This window comes from Haemaphysalis longicornis, unplaced genomic scaffold, assembly GCF_048455015.1.
Source record: "Haemaphysalis longicornis isolate Haplotype H1 unplaced genomic scaffold, Haemaphysalis longicornis Haplotype H1 scaffold_13, whole genome shotgun sequence".
Classification (NCBI taxonomy): Eukaryota; Metazoa; Arthropoda; class Arachnida; order Ixodida; family Ixodidae; genus Haemaphysalis; species Haemaphysalis longicornis.
The window spans coordinates 94,840,888-94,862,270 of record NW_027526233.1 but is presented as its reverse complement, the minus strand read 5'-3'; the positions used below and the strand labels follow the sequence as shown (position 1 = coordinate 94,862,270).

The 21,383-nt window shown below is 50.8% G+C and overlaps 1 non-coding gene across 1 annotated transcript; it reads right to left on the bottom strand.

Moving 5' to 3' along the window:
- Positions 1 to 4,402: 4,402 nt before the first annotated feature.
- Trnat-cgu (transfer RNA threonine (anticodon CGU)) lies at positions 4,403 to 4,475 on the bottom strand. The gene has a single exon. It is a non-coding gene; the product is annotated as a tRNA-Thr (tRNA).
- Between the last annotated feature and the right edge of the window lie 16,908 nt (positions 4,476 to 21,383).

Genomic DNA, 21,383 nt, shown 5'->3' with positions numbered 1-21,383 from the left:
GTGACGTTAGGAGGAGCGGGCACCGTGATTGGACGATGCTCAAGGTGAGCAACCAAACAAGTTTCGGTTTCGGTTTCGGTTCTGTAAAACACAACTGGTGGCGTTGTTGGATGGGCATTCTCGATAACTCAGTAATCATCGTACCGCGCTTCTGCCATGTTGTCAGCTGTGAAAATGCATAAAGATAAGCCTCCCAGGACGGCTTGCAATCGTACCATTCACTAGCCGAGGCCTACGCAGTGCATGGACGCCCTTCGCGTACCCGCAGACGCCCAAATGTCATGCGCTTTTCCCCCATATTTGGAGCTTGCCTCACTCATGCCTGTACCGTAAAAAGCGTGTTCGCACCAGGCCAAAGGTCTGTTCATTCTGGCCTGTGCCCACTGCCCGCAAGCAGTCGGTGCTTAGGGCAACAGCACGCCAACGAGAACTCGCTAGCGCGCCAGTGCCAGCCTGCGCGCGTTCTGGAGGAGGAGGAGGAGGAGGAGGAGGAGGAGAAGTGAAACTTTATTTTTGATCAGAATAGAAGAGAGTTAGGGCCTGTGGCGCTCCGCACAGGTGCAGTCCCTATTCCGGGACCCCATTGGTCAAGGCCGCCACTCTCGCCCGTCGAACTAGAGCCCTTTGAGACTCCAGCCCCGAGCAATTGAGCAGGGCCGCCTCCCATGCCTCTCTGGTAGGGGAAGGGTTGGGGGATAACGCAGGGTTGCGATGGCATGCCCACACCATGTGGAAGGTGTCGGACACCTCCCCACAGTGCAGACACCGCCCATCTGTTTTAGGATCGAAATGCTTTGCTACTGCAGGGCACATAAATGTGTTTGTCTGCAGGCGGCGCAGTATTCGCTCATCGGCCTTGCTCAGACCCTTTGCAGGGGCTGGGTAAAGCCGGCGGTTATCGCAGTAATGTTTTACGATATCTCTAAACCGCAGAAGTGGCTTGCTAATCTCCGAGCCGGGAGAGCATGGGTGAGGCGCCCGGTGGGTAAGCGCTCGGGCAGCCGCGTGCGCGGCCTCGTTACCTCTCAGACCCTGATGCCCCGGAGACTGAACTAGTTCGTGGAGCCATGAACGTTGCGGCCCAAAAAAAAGATGAACTGAATGTAGAAAACATCGGCAGAAAACGAAAAAGGTAACTTACAAAAAAAAAAAGTACGTACACGCGGGGACTCGAACTCGGGACTTGCAAAACACTTGCGACAACACACCTAGCGCCCCAGACCACTAGGCCACGAGACCGGTTCAGTTATATAAGGTATATATTGCACAATACGTTTACACTTTTATTTAGTTTTTGCATTTCAAGCAGCTTAGGTGACTATTCGTTGTATTGCGCTCGTGCAGTAAGCGTACCCCGAGTTTCCACAATAGCTCACGTCAAGCAACTGCATTTCGTAGACGGAAAAGCGTTCGCAGATGCGTAGTCGTGCTGCTGACCGCTGTGGTTGTTCGCCCAGCGCAAAAAAGTGCTTCCCGCACCCTACTTTTACGCTGTACGGTAAAAATATCAGTTGATTTTATTTCCTTAGTACCTATATTGACTTCGCTGACTCTTCTCCCGCCTTCAAGAGGCCTTATATTTTCCTACTGGCGTACCAGTCAGCGAAGCGTCGCATGTGCGCTTGTGCAGCGCTTGTGTGAAGCGACCTTGACTTGGAGCTAGATACAGTGTACAAACTAACCAAGTAAAGAAAGGCACATTCTTCCATTCACAAACGTGTCCTGGCTTCGTTTCAAATGAACGAAGGAATTGCGACGACCAGTCGGCGGCCGGCGGACGAAACGCTGGGCCGACTGACTCTGTCTGAAGGCCGGGGAGCCGTGCAGTAGCGCAGCCAATTGCGAGCTCGGCACCTCCTGACGTCACACGAAAACGCCACAGAAAATGGGCGAGCGTAAAGAGAGGAGGACAGCATTTTCGAATTAATTTTTCTACTAAATAAAATCGCGTAAACGCGCCCAGAGTGGTCGAAACATGGCCTGGGGACTCCGGGCTACAATTTGCGCTAGTAATCCCGCAATGTTTACATATCACTTCAGTGTCCCTTTAAGAAAGAATAGCTCTGCAGTGCACGGTTCAGATTGGTATGCGAAAACCATAGCAACTAGTCGGCCGGTGCAGGTTTTATGACCTACCTTTCTTGTACATTTAAAAGGGCACTGACACAAAAATTTTGCATCTTGGTTTTTTGTTGCGAAAAGTAGTAATGGCCGACGTGTCACGTGTGAAAAGCTCATTTGCTTCAGCGTGCGATGGTTGTTTAATTACCCGCCGCGGTGGCTCAGTGGCTAAGGCGTTGCGCTGCTGAGCACGAGGTCGCGGGTTCGATTCCCGGCCGCGGCGGCCGCTTTTCTGATGGAGGCGAAAAGCAAAAACGCCCGTGTGTACGAGATTTCGGCGCACGTTAAAGATCCCCAGGTGGTCAAAATTAATCCGGAGCCCTCCACTACGGCGCGCCTCATCGCCTGCGTTGCGTCGGCGCGTTAAACCCTACAATCAATCAAATGGTTGTTTAATTAGAGACGTTTTCAATGCAGCTAGTTGCAAGTTCGATTTCAACAGGTACCATGAAACGTGAGATTTTGTATAAACAAAGCTGCCTACGTGATTGTCGGGCAGATATCAAAGAGCAGAGCTGCCGTAGCACTGTCGAATCAGCGTCGCTGGCACTTTCTTCGAATGCCCAAATGTACTGATCTCGTGTGCCGCCTAACTAAAAAGTTACCGTATACGTGACGCAGGCGCTGCGAGTAAAAATTGCTGCCGTGGCTAGAGAACGACGCGCGCTGGGAGCAGCCGGCCGGACTGCCTACAAGCCCGCCTACAGATGTGTTCGGCTTAACACAGGGACAGATATTCTATTGTCGCGCTCTTAAGCGGTGCAGATGACGATTTTTATGGATCCCGCTATCGCATAATTAACTCCATTCTTATATGTGGTGCCATGTTTGGGACTTGGGACCCATTCCGTGCCGCGGTAACAAGCTATCGCTCGAGCTATCTGCGCCGGCCTGCGCCACTTCGCGGCCGTGGCCGCCGCCTGCGAAGCGACCGTGCGGCTCGCTCAGGGCACTTTACTTGTCCCCGGCTAGTTTTCGCGTGTAGTGTAATAAAAAACAATGAAGATAGAGTGCCTGGAATCGGTGTAGAACTTAGGTCGCGGAGAGCTGCCCGATGAGCCAACGAAATTACTGCGTCTGCGCCGCCTCCGCCGCCAACGATCGGATCGTTCGTTGCTCGAAAGCAGACGCTGCGACCTCCGATTGGAGCGGCGAGCCTGCGAAAAACACCGGCAGTGCAGCAGCGGCCAACAAAAACTCGTGACGTTTTTGGATGTTGTTTATTTACTCCAAATCCTCGGAATGTCGATAGCGCGAGGTCCTCCTCTGGCTGTTTCCTTGCGTTTCGCACGCTTTAAAATTGATTTTAAATATGTTATTGGATGTATTTGCCGCTGATATTTTTCAGATGATGTATGTGTGTTTAAGCAATCTAGCTCCGAATTTATTTCACCTTCAAAAGTTTGTGTCAGTACCCCTTTAAAAATGTACGTGTACACTCCCCTTTAAGTGGGGGAGGGAACTTGACAAAAAATGTAAGGCGACTGGTGGTAATGGGAACCTCTTTCTAATCCCTTGGCTTCATGTCGAGTGTGTTGTGGGTTTTATATATATATATATATATATATATATATATATATATATATATATATATATATATGTATATTTATATTTGTATATATATATATATATATATATATATATATATATATATATATATATATATATATATATATATATATATATATATATATATATATATATATATAGCGAATCAGAAAGGGAAAGAAGCGGCTCGTTTTGTTGAAGTAATATAAAAAATAAGAATCGTCAGTACAGAAAACCAAGGAAAGCCGAGGTGGGAGTTGGATAGCTCATTTATTATCGTCGAAGCGGGTACATATTTTTGAAAGGAAGACACAAAGTGGAGCAACAATGGCTGCGGCTTACCTCAGCTACCCTTGGATATGCAAAGCAAAAGCCTGGCTTAGTCTGGTGGAGTCTTGGTTTCGCTTGGTTAAACCTTTTATTTATCTGTATTGCCGATCACGTCTCAAAGCCGTTCGGTTCCGTGCAACGCTCACAGAAGGAGGCCGGGTGAACGCGGCGTTCCTTCATGGCGAGCGCACCGTTTTTTTTTCACCGGGAGCGAGACGAGTCACGTTGCCCGAAACGACCAAGCGCCGCATGCATGGTAGGAGGCTGGGGTGGTCGGCTGCCTCGGCCGCGGCGGCGGTGGCGACCACTGTCGGCGCCCCCAGGCGTCAACAGCGGGCCCAGCGAATCACGCGATGCGCTTCGAGGGGTATGTCACCGGGGGTGTGTCTCCGGTCAAAACATGACCGCCGGGCGGGATCCGAACCCACGACCTCCAGAATACGCGTCTGGCGCGATGACCACTACGCCACCGGCGGTGCTGTGCTCCGGTTCACTTTCTTGGGTGTTTATATTAAGGTAATCGTTTTCTGTGCTTGGAATGGTAGCCAGCGCCACTGTGGCGTCGGAGTTGCGTCGGAACACGTCGGAACCACGTCGGAACACAACTCCCGAAACACGGCGCCTTCTATTGGTCTCGTCTCGTCTCATCTTGTCACGGCGGTTATTGGTGGGCTCGTCACTGGCTAATACTTCTGGAAGGAGGAAACAGTCTGGTGGTGGTCGTGGTAGGGTGAGGGTGCCCTGGCCTGGGACACGGCCTGGCAATCCTCGAAGGCTGCGCCCGGACGGAAACGTTGCATAGCCGGAACCGAGAGGGGATGTGTCAGGACGTACGAAAAATCTTACGGGGTGCTTCGACCGAGGACATGAAGAATGAGAGGTTTAAACTATATATCTTCAATTTAAATGCCAGCCATCGTAGATACTGCGCAATCTACGCTCACACGCATGTTCTTCATCCTCAGAAGTCGCACAATGTTTGAGAGCCCCGAGGTCGGTATGTAATGCTGCCCTCTTCTTTGTCTTCTCATAACAGTATTGAAGCGGTGAAAACTGAAGCTACCACTAAGGAATAAATAAAAACGGTTCCTCTTAGTTTGCGACACCAAAGATATGCTTGACTTCTCAGTTTAAAAAGAACTGCGAGTTCGGCGTTTTGGTACAGGTTCATGATGGGTACAGCGCAAACAAAACTCGAACAAGAAAGGACTCAGGACATAGGACTTCACATCAATCCTTTTCAAATAATGGTGTCCGAAATCAATGATGGCAATTTAAAGCTGTTAGCAAAATCAAACCCCGTTTTTTATTGTAAAATTAAAAGTCTTAACATTCTCCTCAAGTTCAACTTTGTGGCAGTGGGTAATGACATTGTTATTCTCTATATTCTACTATAATATGGACACCGATCGTTGAGGGCCGAACGTACATGAAGAGGCTGCATTTTTTTATGTACTCGCAAACTGTTCAATCTTTCTTTCAAGCACTGCAGCCACAGATGCCGATTTAAGTGAAGCACTGCAAGACGACGCATGGCATTTTCGAAATCGCCTCGCGAGGTGCCCAAAATCCCAACAAATAATGTATCGTAACAGCAAAATCTCAACTAAGGCAAACAGCTGTACAAGATTTAGGATAACTTTGTGCTCTATAGACTAGCAGAAATCTGGATGAACGGAAGAAAGGAAGAAAGACTTTGTTGAATACCTGCAACAGACACATTGTGTACACTGCGCCCGGACGTAGCCACTCGTCGATCCCGACGTCATCCCTACTCGGACAACCCCTTCGCTACTCGCTACGGGGTTGGACGCCGCTGCCCCGTAAGGGAGGGCGTCGCCCCGCAGCTTTCGCACCGGTGCTGCTTTTCGAGGGCCACCAGGGTCTGCTGGCCGGCTGATAATTGAGTGTCCTTCTCACAACTGCGCACTGCTTCTTGGATCCACGGTGGTAGGTTTGTCCTGGTTGCCGCCTCGTTAGGTCGCACTTCACAGTCCCACAGTAAGTGGGCGGTCGAGGCCCCAGCATAGTTACACAACACGCACGTGTCGTCTGTATAGAGTTCTGGCTGTATGTGCTTCATGACGACCCAGTCATCAGTGAATTCGTCTGCAGCTGTCGAAACGTGGACGCTTCCTCACTGGTTAGCTCGGGATGAGGTGGTGCCAGCACCCTCCTGCTGTTTCTATAATATTTGGTGATACCCTGAAAGGTATCGTACCTGTCGTTCGTCTCGGTCCACCACTCTGCAGACGATTCCACTGCTGCCGCAGGGCCAGCTAATCCTCGCGCGACTGCGTTCATTATCTCGTTGTGGTTGGTGGCGAGTTCCCATACCTCGTGTCCCGCGTGGGCGGGAAACCACTTTATTGTCACTTTGCATCCATCGATGTTCACCCGATCGAGCAGCCGCACTGCTTCACAGCACATCCAACTCTTGACGAAATTGTGCACCGCACTCTTTGAGTCGCTAAGCACCATCGTCGTCTCTGGGTCCGCGATGGCCAGGGCGATGACCAGCTCTTCCGCTCGCTGCGCGTCTCTCGTGAAGATGCTCGCGGCGTTCACCGTGACTCCCGTCTTCCCATCTATCATTACGCCGCGAAGCACTGGTGGTGGCCGTACTCCGCGGCGTCGACGAATCTGGTGCCCGGAACGTTCACGTGATGTTCCAACACAGCCTTCGCTATGGCCGCTCTCCTGTCGGCGTTGTGGGTCGGATCGATGTTGTTGGGTAACGGGTACACTCGGACGGCGTTTCGGATGGCCGCCGGGACATCGCGCTCTTCCTGCTTGCCGAGGCTCTGAGGGTCGGCCACCGTCTCCATTCCGAGCTGGGCGAGAATGGTCCTCCCCGTTAGCGAACCCTTGGCCGACCCGCTGGGCTTCCATGATCTCCTCCAGCGTATTATGTATTCCCAGCCGGAAGAGCTTCTCAGTGCACGCGCTATCGAGAACGCCTGTGGCTGCCTTGTATGCCTTCCTCATGGCCGTGTTCAGGTGGTTGCGCTCCTGATGCAACCAGTTGTGGAAGGACGCCGCGTAGGCGACGTGACTCATAGCGAAGGAATGGATAAGTATGAGCAGGCTGTCCTCCCTCATCCCGGATCTTCTGTTCGCCACTTGCTTGATCAGCTGCGTTGCGGACGCTACCTTGGCTACCAGTCGGGTGAGCGTGTCGTTGTTCCGGCGGTTGCGCTCGATCAAGAACCCCAGCACCCTGATCTTGGCTACCTTCGGGATCGCCTGCCCGTTGCTCGTGCGCAGGCTGATGTCGCTCTCCTGCTTAGGTCTGGATTTTGGCGGGATTATCAGTAACTCCGACTTGTTCGGGGAACAGATCAGGCCCGTGCCCCTCAACTGGTCTTCTATTGAGTCCACCGCCTGTTGCAGGGAAGACTCAACGTGTCCGTCGCATCCGCCCGGCACCCACAGCGTGATGTCGTCTGCGTATATGGTGTGACAGACCTCGGATATGGCTTCCAAGCGCCTCGTGACTCCGATCATAACAAGGTTGAATAGTAGCGGCGATATCACCGAGCCCTGGGGCATGCCCACGCTGCCTATATTCCGCTCGTCTAGAGAGTGGTCTCCCGCTTGAATCTTGGCCGTGCGTCCAGAGAGGAAGTCGCGCATGTAGTTGTACGTACGCTCCCCCATCTGCAGGAAGCCGACTTGGACAGGATGGCCGAGTGCTTCACTTTGTGCAAAGCACTCTGCAGGTCCAGTCCCACTATCGCCTCGTTGTCCTTCGTTGCGTTGTCTGTGACCTCTGCCTTGATCTGCAACATGGCGTCTTGGGTCCTCAGCTTGCTCTTGAAGCCGATCATCGAGTGGGGGTATAGATCCTTCTTCTCTAGGTACGCCTGCCACCTGTTCATGAGGACGTGTTCCAGCACCTTCCCCACGCAGGACGTTAGAGAGATCGGGCGCAGATTCTCGATACCCGGGGGCTTGCCCGGCTTGCGTATCAAGATCGTCTTCGCCGTCTTCCAGCACTTGGGTAGCTTGCCCTCCTTCCAGCACCTCTTGAACAGGGCCGTCAGGCTGGCGAGCGACGGCTTGTTCAGATGCTTGAGTACCTTGTTCGTCACGCAATCAGGGCCCGCTGCCGAACGGCAGTTCAGCCCCTGGAACACGGCGCGAACCCCCCAGAGTTCGATGTCTCTGTCAAGCTACTCGTTGGCCGGACCCCCCCAGTCGGGGTGGCTCTCCTCCGGGATGTCGGGTAGGTACTTGTCGCCGATTCGTTTCAACGTCTCTTCCTGGCCGAGCTCTCTGATCAACTTGTTCAGGGTCTTACTGAGGTTGTCGCGCTGGTGGGACTTAGTCTTGGTCTCGTCCAGCAGGTGGCGTAGTAACGACCACGTCCTCCCCACGTGGAGTTGACCGTCCGCCGCACTGCAAACCTCCGCCCGTTGCTGGCGGCAGAGCGCGGTACAGTGTTTTTGAATGACCCGATTGAGATCTGCGACCTTCTGCCATAGCTTCCTGTTGTGCCGCTGCTGTTTTCATCTCTTGTGGATAGAACGCTTCGCCTCGAGCATGTGAGCCTATCTGCTGTATATCGCTTCGATCTCGGGTTGCGTCTCTATCTCCTTGGTGGCTGCTCCCGCGCATTCCACGATCTTTGTCGTCCAAGTCTCTACGTCTTGTATATCCTCCTCGTCCTCTGGCAACAGAGTGCGATACAAGTCCCACTCCGTGATCTTGTGGACTCGTTTCTCGAACGGCTTTTCAGTCACGGGGACCCAAATTTCTAAGATGTAGTGGTCGCTGCCCAAGTTAAGACCCGTATTGGTCCACGTCGGAAGCTTCCCGCGCGTTCTGACGAACGTTAGATCCGGAGTGGTATCTCGATCGTTCTTGGAGCCGGTGTGCGTGTGGTGCAAGGGGTCCGTGATCAAGGTCAGATTCTCTTCCTGGGTGGCTTCCAGGAGGTCCTTTCTTGTGGCCAGATTCTCGGCGTACCCCCACCTCTTGTGGTGAGCGTTGAAATCGCCGCACACCACTAGTCCCGCGTTATTACCTGCCGTCTTGCCGATTGTGCGCATGAGCGTCTTGAAACGCTGCCTGGGGTAGCTCGGCGTGCTTTAGATGTTGGCCACGTAAACGCTTTGCTTTCTTTTCTCGCCTATCACTAGTTCCGTGATGGTGTGCTCGGCCATGGACTTCTTTAGGCCTTCTCTCTCTTCGTGACATATTCCCTTCCTGACGAAGGTGCAGATCTCCCTGCCCGTGCCGTTGGGTGCTTTGCTAGGGGTGATGGCGTGTGCTTTGTAACCTGGCAAACGAGCGTTCTCGCTCAGCGTTTCGTGTAGGGCGATGACGTCCGGCTTCCTATTTGACTTGTAAGCGAGGACCTGGAGTACGGCGTTTTTGCTGTCGTGACCTCGACAGTTCCATTGCCAGATGACAAGAAACTTGTTGTTTACTGCGGCTGCGGCGGTTCCGTCCATTGTGGTAAGATCCGACTAAACTCTTCTCTCAACTGTTGTATGGCAGCGGCTAGTTGTTGCTGCATGCTCTTTTCCTGTTGTATGGCTGGCATGACGGTCTTCTGTATAGATGCCTCCACGCTCTGTTGAATGATGGTTGCCATGTCCCTGCGGATCTCACCCTTGAAACTGTTGAACGCGTGTTCTAGTTTATCTACCCTGTAGGCGAGCTTACGCTCCTTCAGATTCTCGATGGCCCTCCTCTTGGGCGATGGTAGGGAGATTGCCGCCCGCTGCGGCTGCGCCGGCTGGGCCTCGTTTGCGCTGTTGTCCTCTCCCATCGGCTCCGCCTGTTGCTCGTCTCTCGGTGGCTGCAGCTGTTGCTGTTGCTGCTGCTGCTGTTGCACCTGACGTACCGGGTGTGGAGGATCCAAGAGGGAAGGCCGACCCAGACACCCGTTCTCGTAAGGCGATGGAACATACTCTGAGCGAGGCAGTGGGCGCAGCTTCGTCTTCTTCCTCACCCCAGCTATCGCCCTCTGCCTGCGCCCATCTCATTTATTTACAACACCGGGGTCGTCTGTCTCGTTTGCCCGCACGTCTGCTGTGCTTCCCGCGCCTGCAGCTGTTGGCACACCACCTTCATCTGCTCGGACATGCTCTCTATTATTTCCCGCAGCTGCGCGATCTCCCTGGGAAGCGCTTCCATCTGGCTCTGAAATTCCTTGTCGTGGCTCGCCAAGGCATTGCTCGGCGCGGGGGAGCTCGTTACGGGCTCCTTCATTCCCGCGCTCTTTTGTATGATCCGGGACCAACTAACTCTTTATCTGGATTTCGATCTGCTTCTGCACTAGTCTCTCCTGCTGCTCGCGCTGCGGCTGGGTCGCCGTCTGCTCGCGGAGCGCGGTCGTCTCCCCTTGCTGCGATCCAATCGTGCGTTTTCTAACTCCGGGAAACTGTCCGATGCCAGGTTCTCCCGCTCCAGCCTGCGCCGTTCCTCTTCCGCTTCCTTCTTGGCCCACCTTCGCTTGTTCACCACGTACGGGGTCTTATATTTGTACCTGCAACCGTTGGCCCCGGTGGGGTGGGAACCGTTGCAGAGCTTGCATCGTGGCTTGCAGGACTCGGCGTGTCCTTCCTTCGGATTCTTTTGACCGCAGTCTGTGCATACGCGCACGTTGGGCGTGGGGCACACGTCTCTTCTGTGACCGACCTCTCCACACGTCTTGCAAAAGTCGAAGTGCTTCCTCTACAGGCTGCACTCCAGAATTCTAGAGCCGTAGCACACTTCCCTGGGGACCTTGTCTCCTTCCAACGCCAGGATGATGGTAGCGATGCTGCCGATCCTCCGCGCACCGATCACCGTCGGATTCCTGGGCGTAATTAGCTTGGCAATGATTGTTTCTTGCGTGTGTTCCACCGGCGTATTGCGAATCACGCCCTTCGCGGTTCCCTCTGGCACCGTCGCGTAAGCGCCCACTTCACGTTTCCTGCCATTGATCTCTATCTCCTTGATCTTCGAGTACCGACACTCTCGGGTCGCGTCGGCCGTGCTGATCACGATGATGTTTTGCTCTCTGTTGCCCACAAACGCGTCGTTCGTAGATTCGCTCAGTGGTATGCCCGCGGCACTCGTGATGGCCGCCTCGATTGCGGGTAGTGGGGTCCTCGCCACGCAGAGTCCTCCGCGCGGTCTCAGGTTCACCTTGCCGTCCTCCCTTGGTAGGTTGGTGTGAAGCCTCGCCGCCATGGTTGCCGCCGCTGCCGCTCGTCTCGCGAATGTCTTGGTTGCCGTAATCGCTGGGGGTAGGGAGCGCTGCGCTGGCTCTCCTACCGGCTTCTTATTGCGTTTGACTGTCGTCCAGCCGTTCTTCTGTTCTGGGGATATTGACGTCGTTTCCTCTTCAACACGCGCTACTTCTATGCACATCCGGTCCGTGTCGTCAGTCATGAGGACCCCTGACGGCGCGGGTTCGGTCGACATGGTCTCTGATTCAGCCAGCATTAGGCTTAGCGGTTGGCCTGGCGGCCTATCTCCACCACGTATTTCGTTTCCAGTCGGGTAGGCTTAGCTCCGAACAGGATGTCGGCAGAGAGAAATCCCCAAAAGGTTCTGAAAAAATCGTACCTTTTTGAAAAATCCGGTATCAGCGTGTGCGCGAAGACCTTCCGGAAGCACTGGTTACAAGATATTTGTGATACCAACTAATTATTGCCTCGCTAATTGGCATTGAAGCCGGAGCTGACGGAGACACGTCTGCACCCTTCGTCGTAGTCGTCGTCCTCCTCGGATGAACGGAGGGGTACTCGGGCGTTAGTAAAGTTTGTTGACAGGCGTTGCCATCGCCATTAAACGCCACAGTCACTGTGGTTCTGCTTTACCGTGGTACCGTAAGCCATTTCCACCTCTTGCGTTGTGTTCGAATACGCCAGTACTCAAGCCAAATGGTGTTAGAACTACTGTCTCATTTCTTCTGCCTTTGTCGCACAGATCTCTTTTTGCGGATTTCAAAGAAACAACCCGATTTTTTTCTGAATTATAACCAATGTTTTTAGGCCGGTACATGGTCCACCAAAATCATTGGACCCAATCCACGTTGTGAATGTGGTTTTAAAATAAAGCTGTAGTAAAATTCGAATTTAGTGTATAGGTCGCTGAAATTCATGATCGAAGCGATGATCCGATGAAACGACGGCTCGTCGTCGACGCCACGTGGCAAACGATGAGCTACTCCAAGCAAAGAGATGTACAATATGTACCCTTTATTTACACTACGTGTTTACAACTTCCAAGGCTCATGATCGCATACAAGAGGTGGGGAAAGGCCCTCGTCGACCGGGGCTCGCCACGCTCCTCTCTCTCTTCCTCGCTGTCTCTCCTTCCTAGCAGCAAACTTGTCGGTTTTTCCAATAAAACCCTGCCGACAACAGGGACGTCACAATTCTAGAGTGAGGATGGCTCATTCATTATCCCACACTTGGCTGCTGATTGGCCACCGTGACTAAGCTAGGTGGGTTCAAAATGATCACGTGCCCCCAATCCTCTCACTCTCATACAGAAACCCGTGGGTGTTCAGCAAAACACGAATATAACACATAAAACCAACCAACTAAAAGCAAACCTTTCTCCGACTTGTCTTAAAGTATTGTCCATACCATGCCACCTACCATTGTGCCGAACGCCGCCAAAATTCATTTCCTTTGTTAACACGTGGAGCGCCTAACAAAGACTGGCCACCTACCCATTGACGCATTCCAGCGGCCAAGTGGCCAGGTTCAGATGTGTGACGAACTGAAAAATCTCCCAGTATCTTTCAGCAGTGCAACTGTCACAGAAAGAACGTCTGGTGACCACTTCCTATGTTTGACCTAAGCTTGGACCCCTTGCCTGACCTTCAGCTTCCGTCCTCTTCGAGCTTTCTCATGGTGGTCGTTAAAGTGTCAATGGTCCCCCTCCACCAGTTTCCAAAACGAACTGGAAGAAAGCCTCCTTCAAAAGCTTACATCGCTTTTAACTACTCTTGGGTGACCGACACACTTGTGTAAGTCCTCTCCAAGCCCGCTTATTGGGTGAACACAAAAGCGCGGCGAATAACAAAGAAGCTTCCGCGTTCTCTCCCCGCGCACCTCGCGCCCCAGTCAGCTCAGCCGGCGGAAAAACACACACAATACAGGTAACCCCGCTCTGCCTACCGAAGGATACCTAGCTGCGGGGCGGCATTAATTAAGTAAGTGCGCGTACTTAACAGCTGTGAACGACCGCCACAGCAATTCCACATGCGACCTCACTTGAATTCACACACCTGGGGCTCGAAAGAGGGAAACCAGAGATTCTGCCAGCCGTTACTTGTGATTGGCGGGGGCGCCGTCCCGAACGCAGGAGCGTCGGCCACGGCCGGGCAGCGTATTCCCAAACCATATCCCGTAGGGGCCCAGGCCGTCCACACCCCCTAGGCAGGGGCGCAGCCAATGAGGTTAAAATTCACTACCAATATGTGCGCGACTTCATGCGAGGTGGATTTTTTCTTTTTTTCTCCTCCCCTCGTTTCGGCTGCTTTGCGGACGGCCGATGGTTTCGCTCCGTGGGCGGGGCTGACATGCGGCGCTGGGGAAGCTGACACACATGTGGTAGAAGTTAACCTTTTGTACCTGAGCCCCTGATCTCTCCGCGCTCTTCTTGCGCGCCTTCAAGTTGACGCTGACCTCCGGTCGTGTTCCTAGATAAGCGCTCGGCTAGGTGCTCGAAGTGCGTGCGCGCAGATGGACGCTTTAACGTACATGTGGCAATTATACAAGTTCCAGAAAGCAAACACTCTCATAAAAATTAAGACAAAAATTTGTTTTGAACTTTTGTGATCGCGCTGCTTCGCGGCGGCCGATGGTTTCGCTTCTAGCGAAAGCCTGGCGTACGCGCTGCGAAGATGAAGTTCGCTCTCCACGCTCTCTTGTGCGCTGTCAGTCGCTTATCTCCCATGGTGTTCCTAGTTAAGCTAGCGCTCGGCGCGTTGCTCAAAGTGCGCGCGCGGATGGATGCTTTTGCACGTACATATGTAGTTATTGTTTACGTTCCGGAAAGCAAGCACTCCCAATAAAGTGAAGGCAAAAATGCTTTTTTTTTGGTCTTGGGTGGTCCTTTGGACTCCCTACCGAAGCGCAGAACGTTTGCTCTCATTCGGTCGAAAGCACGCGCGTATGTCGGTCGCTCGTCTGCAGATCAGCGAGCGTGTTATTCGCCATACTTGTCTGTGCCTCGCACTGGCGCAGAACTGCCCATCACAAGGTCCGTTCTCATAATTGTGTGCGCCACGCGCGTCCACCGCGTATTCACGCGTGGTCGCGAAGCTTATAACTTCTGCTTCATGGATAAGCCCGAGCAGCCGCTCGAGGTCGTCAGAGATGACCTCCCGTCAACAAATCATGAATCTGTGTTCCGCGCGAACCTGTCTGACGAAGTAGCAGTCAACGCCTTCATGGACACGTAGAGCGGGTGCACCAACACAGCCTGGATTGTCCAAAAGTTCCAGAAACGGGCGAAAGGTATGTTTTTCGATACGAAGCGTTGTAGTACGCGAGGCGGCGTTTTGCAACTTGTGTTGTACTATTTATATTTTATTTCCTATTTCTTGTTTATACATTTGTATAAACAAGAACAAAACAAGAACAATTTGTATAAACAAGAACAAATATAACAAAAGGTTAACTTCTATCGCATGTGCGTCCGCTTCCCCAGCGCCGCAGGCCAGCCCCGCCCACGGAGCGAAACCGTAGGCCGCCTGCCAAGCAGCCGAAACGAGGGGAGGGAAAAAAAAAGAAAAATCCACCTTGCATGAAGTCGCGCACATATAGGTAGAGACGTCACGGTGCTGCGTCCAAGGATGTTAAAAAATTGCAATTTTTTTAACCTCATTGGCTGCGCCCCTGCTTAGGGCGTGCGGTTGGTCTGGGCCCCTACGGGATATGGTTTGGGAATACGCGGCCGGGCTACAGCGGCGGCGTCCGCTGCTCCACGGCCCGGCGTCCACGGCCGGGATCGAGCAGTGGACGCCGCCGCTGTAGCCCGGCCGTGCGTCGGAAGAAAGAAAACGGAGAGGAGCGTCTTTGTAAACAGCGGATCCTAGCCATCCTGATGGGCTAGGTCGGGCCTAAACCACCGCACAATGCAAACGCAGACACAGGAACGTTCCGGCATTTGAGCTTAGTGATAGACATTCATACGGATCTAAACTGAATAGTCTGGTAAGTTTGAGAATTGCTAGAAAGCTGACGGAACTTTTATAATCGCTATTCATCAGAAACAGTTGCTCCATTTGTCTTTTGTAATACCTGTTAAAACACAACCGAATTGGTACTCAGCTAGTTCGAAAACGGGGTCCGATTTGTGACAAGCACTGCGCAAAAGATGTCGTTTCTCTAGCGGCCGGACGTCTGTACGTAATCTCTACATTTTGTTCTCCCGCCCTACAAACCAATCCTTAACGTATCGTTGCCGTGGGACCACTTATTCCGTCGGTTCCGGGTTACCCAGGAGGGGCTGCAAAACCAGTTAATCAATCCCCCAGAGAAATAAGCGCGTAATGGACGCGAAGCTGTGCCAAAACAGGCCCAACAACACCGCTAAAGCAGGCGACAAAGCCGACGGAAGGGTTCCGCTGACACGCCCACCGCGGTGAACACGGGGAACGCTGAGTAATATCGCCCTATCGCCGCGCCATCTACGCTGTGCTCCGCGAGTGAAAAGCATCTTGCGCCTCCCTAGGCGCGTTGGGAACTTCTTGTCCCGCACGCCATGAAAAAACCGTTGGCTGGTAAAGGTAGAACGTGTGCTTTAAAAAAAGAGCAATTAAGTCCAAGTAATCAGAAGAAAATTCGGTGTTCGCAAAACCGCCCCCGCTGGATGACGTGCTTTTCTGGCCTACGCATATACAGCTTTACAGAAAATTAAGCTTGAATGTTTCATTAGTGGTCGTCAATCCCTATATAATTCGCTAGCCGTGGAGAACTGAAATTGTGACTTTTCTTTAATTGTGTAGTACCTTTCACTTCACCTGCATATTTTATACTTTGCTTGAATCTCGGCTTTTTGCATTGATTGGAACGTTTTGTTACTCCAAAAGCCATCTGGGCCTCTTCTGTTGAGGCAGCACGATAGGTAAAAACAAAATGCAGTCTTATTGACATTCCAAATTTCATGTCATTTGTTATGACGACGAATAATCACTAAAAATAAATTTTCTGCTGCCCAGTTTATGCGCTGTCTGCGTTATCTTATTCGCCTACCCGCTGTTTCCGACTAGGGCTATTGGACAGAATACACACGGAACAGTAGAGAACGCCATCCTAGTACACAAAGAATAATCGCATCCTGTCGAAAAGTTATACTATACCCACATGGTTCTCGTGATATTTACCCTGGTAAATGTGAACGCTTGGAATTACACGTGATCTTTTATACCTCAACCCGGTAGTTAAAATCAACTTGGACGATGAAAAGCTTTAAACACTGGATTTTTTATTCTCTTTAAAATATTCATTATACCAACAACGGCGCAAAGATGTAGTTCGATTTCGTCAAAATTCTTTTGCCTGACCAGGAAAACATTCCTCACAAATCACCCAGGCTTACGAAGCCATTTATTATTTCGTTTACAGATCAATGTCACACGTATGCTGTGTCCTACGCATACACGGACTACGAAACCTGCCTGGTCCTTGTGATGACGTACTACTTGGATAAACGTAAGCGACTACTTTCTAATTGGATAACTTTGATGAAATGAACACTGTATAGATCGCTTCACTCGGGACGAAAACCGAAACGACTGAGCATTTTTGTAGTATTCAGAATGCGCTAACCATCCCCAAGTGCACGTTTATAAATCGCCTTGCTTTAACTTCGTAGCAAGGCTCCACACCATAATTAGAATTGATCCGCAGCAAACTAGCTTTTCGGATCTATCTGGAGGCTTTATTTAACGCTTTCAGGACACTAAAAACGCAGTTTTAGGTTCTCTTACACCTCAGTTATAGAAATGTCGTTTTCCTAATGTGATTTGTGCAACTGGTTTCACCAATAAAACGCAGAGAATGAAGAAGAATAAACAAACCGGGAATGCGCAGACGATGCCGTTCACAAGCCTGGGACGTACAATAGCTCTGATTTCCTGGGCGTAACTACAGACCTCACATTTTGTTGATGTCGCCAAGGCAGCTTTGCTAGCGGTAGCAAAAGGGCAGAGTTCCCGTATTCCCAGATTTAGTCTCATATTATCACTAGCCAGGGTTTTATTTTGACCATTACTGCGCTATTATAGCGCACCCAGAAGCCCGTATCCCGCCCGACTCGTGAACACATGAACACTTTATTGTACAGCGGTCGTGGTAATTCTTATGTTTTAAACACTCTGGAGAGTCATGATGGGACGTTCTGAAAAGACTTTGAACAAAACATTACGGGACACGTTTACATGTGGTGTGTGCCGCCCAAACAAAATGTGTAAAACGAAAGAAAATTCGGCAATATCACAAAAAAACTCGCGCAATATTTCTCATGAGTCACACTTTCTATCAGACTATCCGGAGAGCTTTCTGCACGCTTAGCGGCCCAACAGGTCTTGGTTTATGATTTTATTCGCCAGATTTCGAAACATTTTTCCGGAGCCCACGCTAGGGTCCTATCTGCCAGCGCCACTCCAGTTTGCAGAAAGAAGCTCTGCAGTCAGTCACACAATCAGTGTTCGCGCGCTTCAGCAGCAATATTTGCGGTTCTACGCCGTACATTAAATCGAGCCTCTGGCATCGACGCAGCCTAGGTACACGCATGCACAAAGCGCCGCCGGCGCGAAAGTTTTCTCAGCTTCCAAGAGCCGCTCTGAGCTGCAGATGGCATTGTGACTCCCAAACTGGTATGGAAAAATCATCAGTCTTGCATGAAAGATCCTCTGCAGGTGTTGCACCGGCGGAGTGAAGTCGGCACCACGGGATAGTGCTGCCAAAGCGTGTTTGCACGGCCATGCTGGTACATACCAAAATTAAAACACAGCGCTTAAACAGGACAGAAGACGTTAGAAGCACCCTGTCTTGTCACTTCATCGATCCTGTTTCAGCACTGTTGTTTAATTTCAGTATGCTGCAGGCCGCGCGGCCGCTCCGCGCGCAGATGCCGCCGCTGATCAGCGCGCAACTGCAAACTGACTTCCTAACGCAACACTGAAAGCGAACTTTCTTGCCACGCGCCAACTCGCGGTGTGGCTGTCTCGTTGAAATCAGACTATGCGAAGCATATACGGGAATTCGAGTGTTCGTCGCTCCGCCATTAGCTGCAGACACTGCAAACTTCTCTCGTATAATAAGTTTCGCTTAATTTTTTTGATTAAACGAGGGGTCCACAAAATGGGTTACGATTACTATATTCTTTAAAGGGGCATTGAGACAAAATACGTTTGCTTTTTCGAATGATATCGTGCTTTATAGTGCCCCCCTCGCTTCTCCGGCAGCAAAAGATACCGTCTTCCCTGAAAAATATTTCGTTTAGGTTAATATCTTGATTCTGCTGCCAAATTACGTCTTTTCGTGACGTGGGCCATGTAGTCACAAGGGCGGGTATTGAAATGACCTTCGAGTGGGGCATTAGGCTCTGCAGCTTTGCTTAACCTCCCTCCTTCCAGATAGCGCAACCGAACTGAGCCGCGGAGGGTTCTCCGCCCTCACTTGGTTTTTGACAGTTTTTCCACCTCACTTGCTTTTTTTGAGGTTGAAAGTAATCGTTTTATGAAACACGGGGTATTCTGAAAAACAGGATCAGTTAACACAACGTCACTTACGCCAACCTGCCAGTGTCGTGTAAGACAACTCCAAAGCGGCGGAGTGATGTGCAGCTAAAACATGCTTAGTGCGCGCAATGCCAACAGGAGTGCGCATTGGTCCTTGTAGCTTACGTTTATTTTTGTAGCTTTGTTTACCTAACCATTCTTACTACTGTAGAATGAATATGCAATATATTTAAGCGAAAAGAGCCACTTCGACAAGTTTAAGCCCTGGCATATTTCTGTGCGTTTTCCCGGCCTCAGCCAGTCGTACATGTACACATATGCCATCATAGGTTCTGTTGCGGGAAATGACCTAGTTCGGACCACGGCCATTTCTGCTTTTCCTAATTATATAGGTTATTTGAAGGATGTGTGCGGTAAAAGTGGCGTCGGTATGATTCTGACAAGGCAATCTTTCGAATGAACCAAACTTGTGTTTTGTCGGCATGGCCGCTTTCATGTTAAATTTGTGTGAAGCGCGAATAGCATTCTTTAAGGTCTCTGCAGATAGCTGCTGCTTCTTGGGAAACGATCGCGTGATTAGCGAACGCACGGCGGCGCGCTCTACTCTGCCATTACACGTAGGCCCCGCCGGGCACGTTCTTTTAAATCGTGTTCGAACCTCCCGCCGGAATTCCACGTGGTTCCGATGAGCCACGCAATGAGGAGGACACGGAGTGACTGATGTACGTGCATCACTGAGGGCGTGCCGGGTTTAGGTAGCACGGCCTCGGCATAATTCCCGCCCTGTCACACTTTCGCACTACTTTCATCCTCCGCTTTCCGGCAGTCTCACATTCAGAAGCGTCTTTGTTCTCTTGGTAATGTCGTAGCACCATGACGGCGAGCAGGGTCTTGCACCACCTCTACTTAGAAGAACTTGTTGTTGGGCGAGTTGGTGCATTTTCGTGAATAAACACGGGCTTTTTGCGAAAAATACAACACATGCAGGAAGGATTGCGCTAGTCCCGTTCTTCCTGTGTGTGTCGTCGTTTTCTCGCAAAGCCCCTGTTTAATCACCACCTCCGCGTACCTGCTTCCCTCTCACTCCTTCGCCCCGCTTTCTGCCTCCGTTTTCTTTCTGTATTGGGTGTTTCCTTCCTTGACGAGGTTACAAAGCCGGCTACGTCACCAAACCAGTGTAGCGGACGGTGAGGTACGGCGGAGAAAAAGGCCAGAAGTGTCTCCCAAATTATGAAAGGGTGTTCAGAAATTTAATTGCCCAAAAGCGGGCTTACGATTGGATACAAAATACTGGAATTACTGAAGATTTGCTGGAGCCATCGTCCCAGTGAACCATAAAGGCACGGAGTGCAGAAAATTCGGTGAACTTTACCGGCAAACCTTTTATAAAACAATATAAGCTACACAAAGAAATAAGGAGAACTGTACGTACACATGCGAAAAAAACACCTTTTGGTAGAGAAATGAACTCTTGCCCAAGTTAAACAATGCTGTATTTTTGTGCAAGATGGCACTGCAGATCGATAACCAAAGAAACTCACACTCGGTACTTCTCGGCTGTATCCAGAGATTAAAGACATCATGGGCAGCATAAGGTACACATGCCCGCCAAAATTTGCTGTGAAGCAGAAACGTTGTTGCGACAATGTCTTACGAAGCTAAAACATCGCGTCTTAGAAGTCACAATGTTACAACACTTACGTCAGCCGAAGGAGCTGCGCAAGAAAGAATGATAGAGTAACCTTTAGGGACAACCAAAGTGTGTTGTGGGTAAACAAAAAAATTGAGTTGCCGTTCACACTCTGGAAAAGAATTACAAGCGAGGGTCTGGACAATAATGATAAAGTCGTATTCGGGGACAATTTTTCTACAACTTGTTTGCGGATGGTTCTGGTAAAGCAGCAGTTGCAGGCGTTTTCGGAAACCGTACGCCCCCAGGTAAATGACCATGTATTGAGAGCAGAGAGTATTCTGCAACGTTTCTAACTTCACTTCGGAATAACTAAGAGAGGTATATGAAATTCTTCCTATGTATAGAGCCGTCGTACCGGACAATTGTCGTAGAGTTGGTTTCAGAATAATTTAGGTAACACATCAATTAGAGCCGTTTTATGTAACCACAATTCCTCTCTCGATTGCATGCTTCACTGCGGAACCCACACTATGGAAATGCGAGCTTGGAAGCCCAAGCCTACACCAATTGCTTTAAACGCGGCTGCAAATCTATATACAAATATACTGGTGGGAAGACATTTTTCGGAGGGTTGTATTACCCATCTGGAATCAAAATATGAAGGTCCTAGGACTCTTTTATTCATTTTAATATTTTATCTGCTCCGGGAACCGGCTGTTGCACAGCGAATAAACCTTCTCCCGAGTAAGGCTGGATTCTTTTTACGTGGTAAAAAGTTGCTGCGAATTCTGTGCTGCGGCGTCACTCGAAGGGGCAAAATGACCATTTTTGGTAGCTGTGACAATTGATCGTTTTGCCACACGGACGGCGCCACTGCACCGAATTCGAGGGTAAATCAGCACCATGTAGACGCGGCTTGAGACGATACCATCAGAGAAAGTACTTAGGGCAGGCCTAGAACGTCTCCGTATTAAAAAAAAATATTTCAAATATATCGCATTTCAGAGTACGCGTGCGGAGTAGGATTAGGCTGGTCATGCGGTG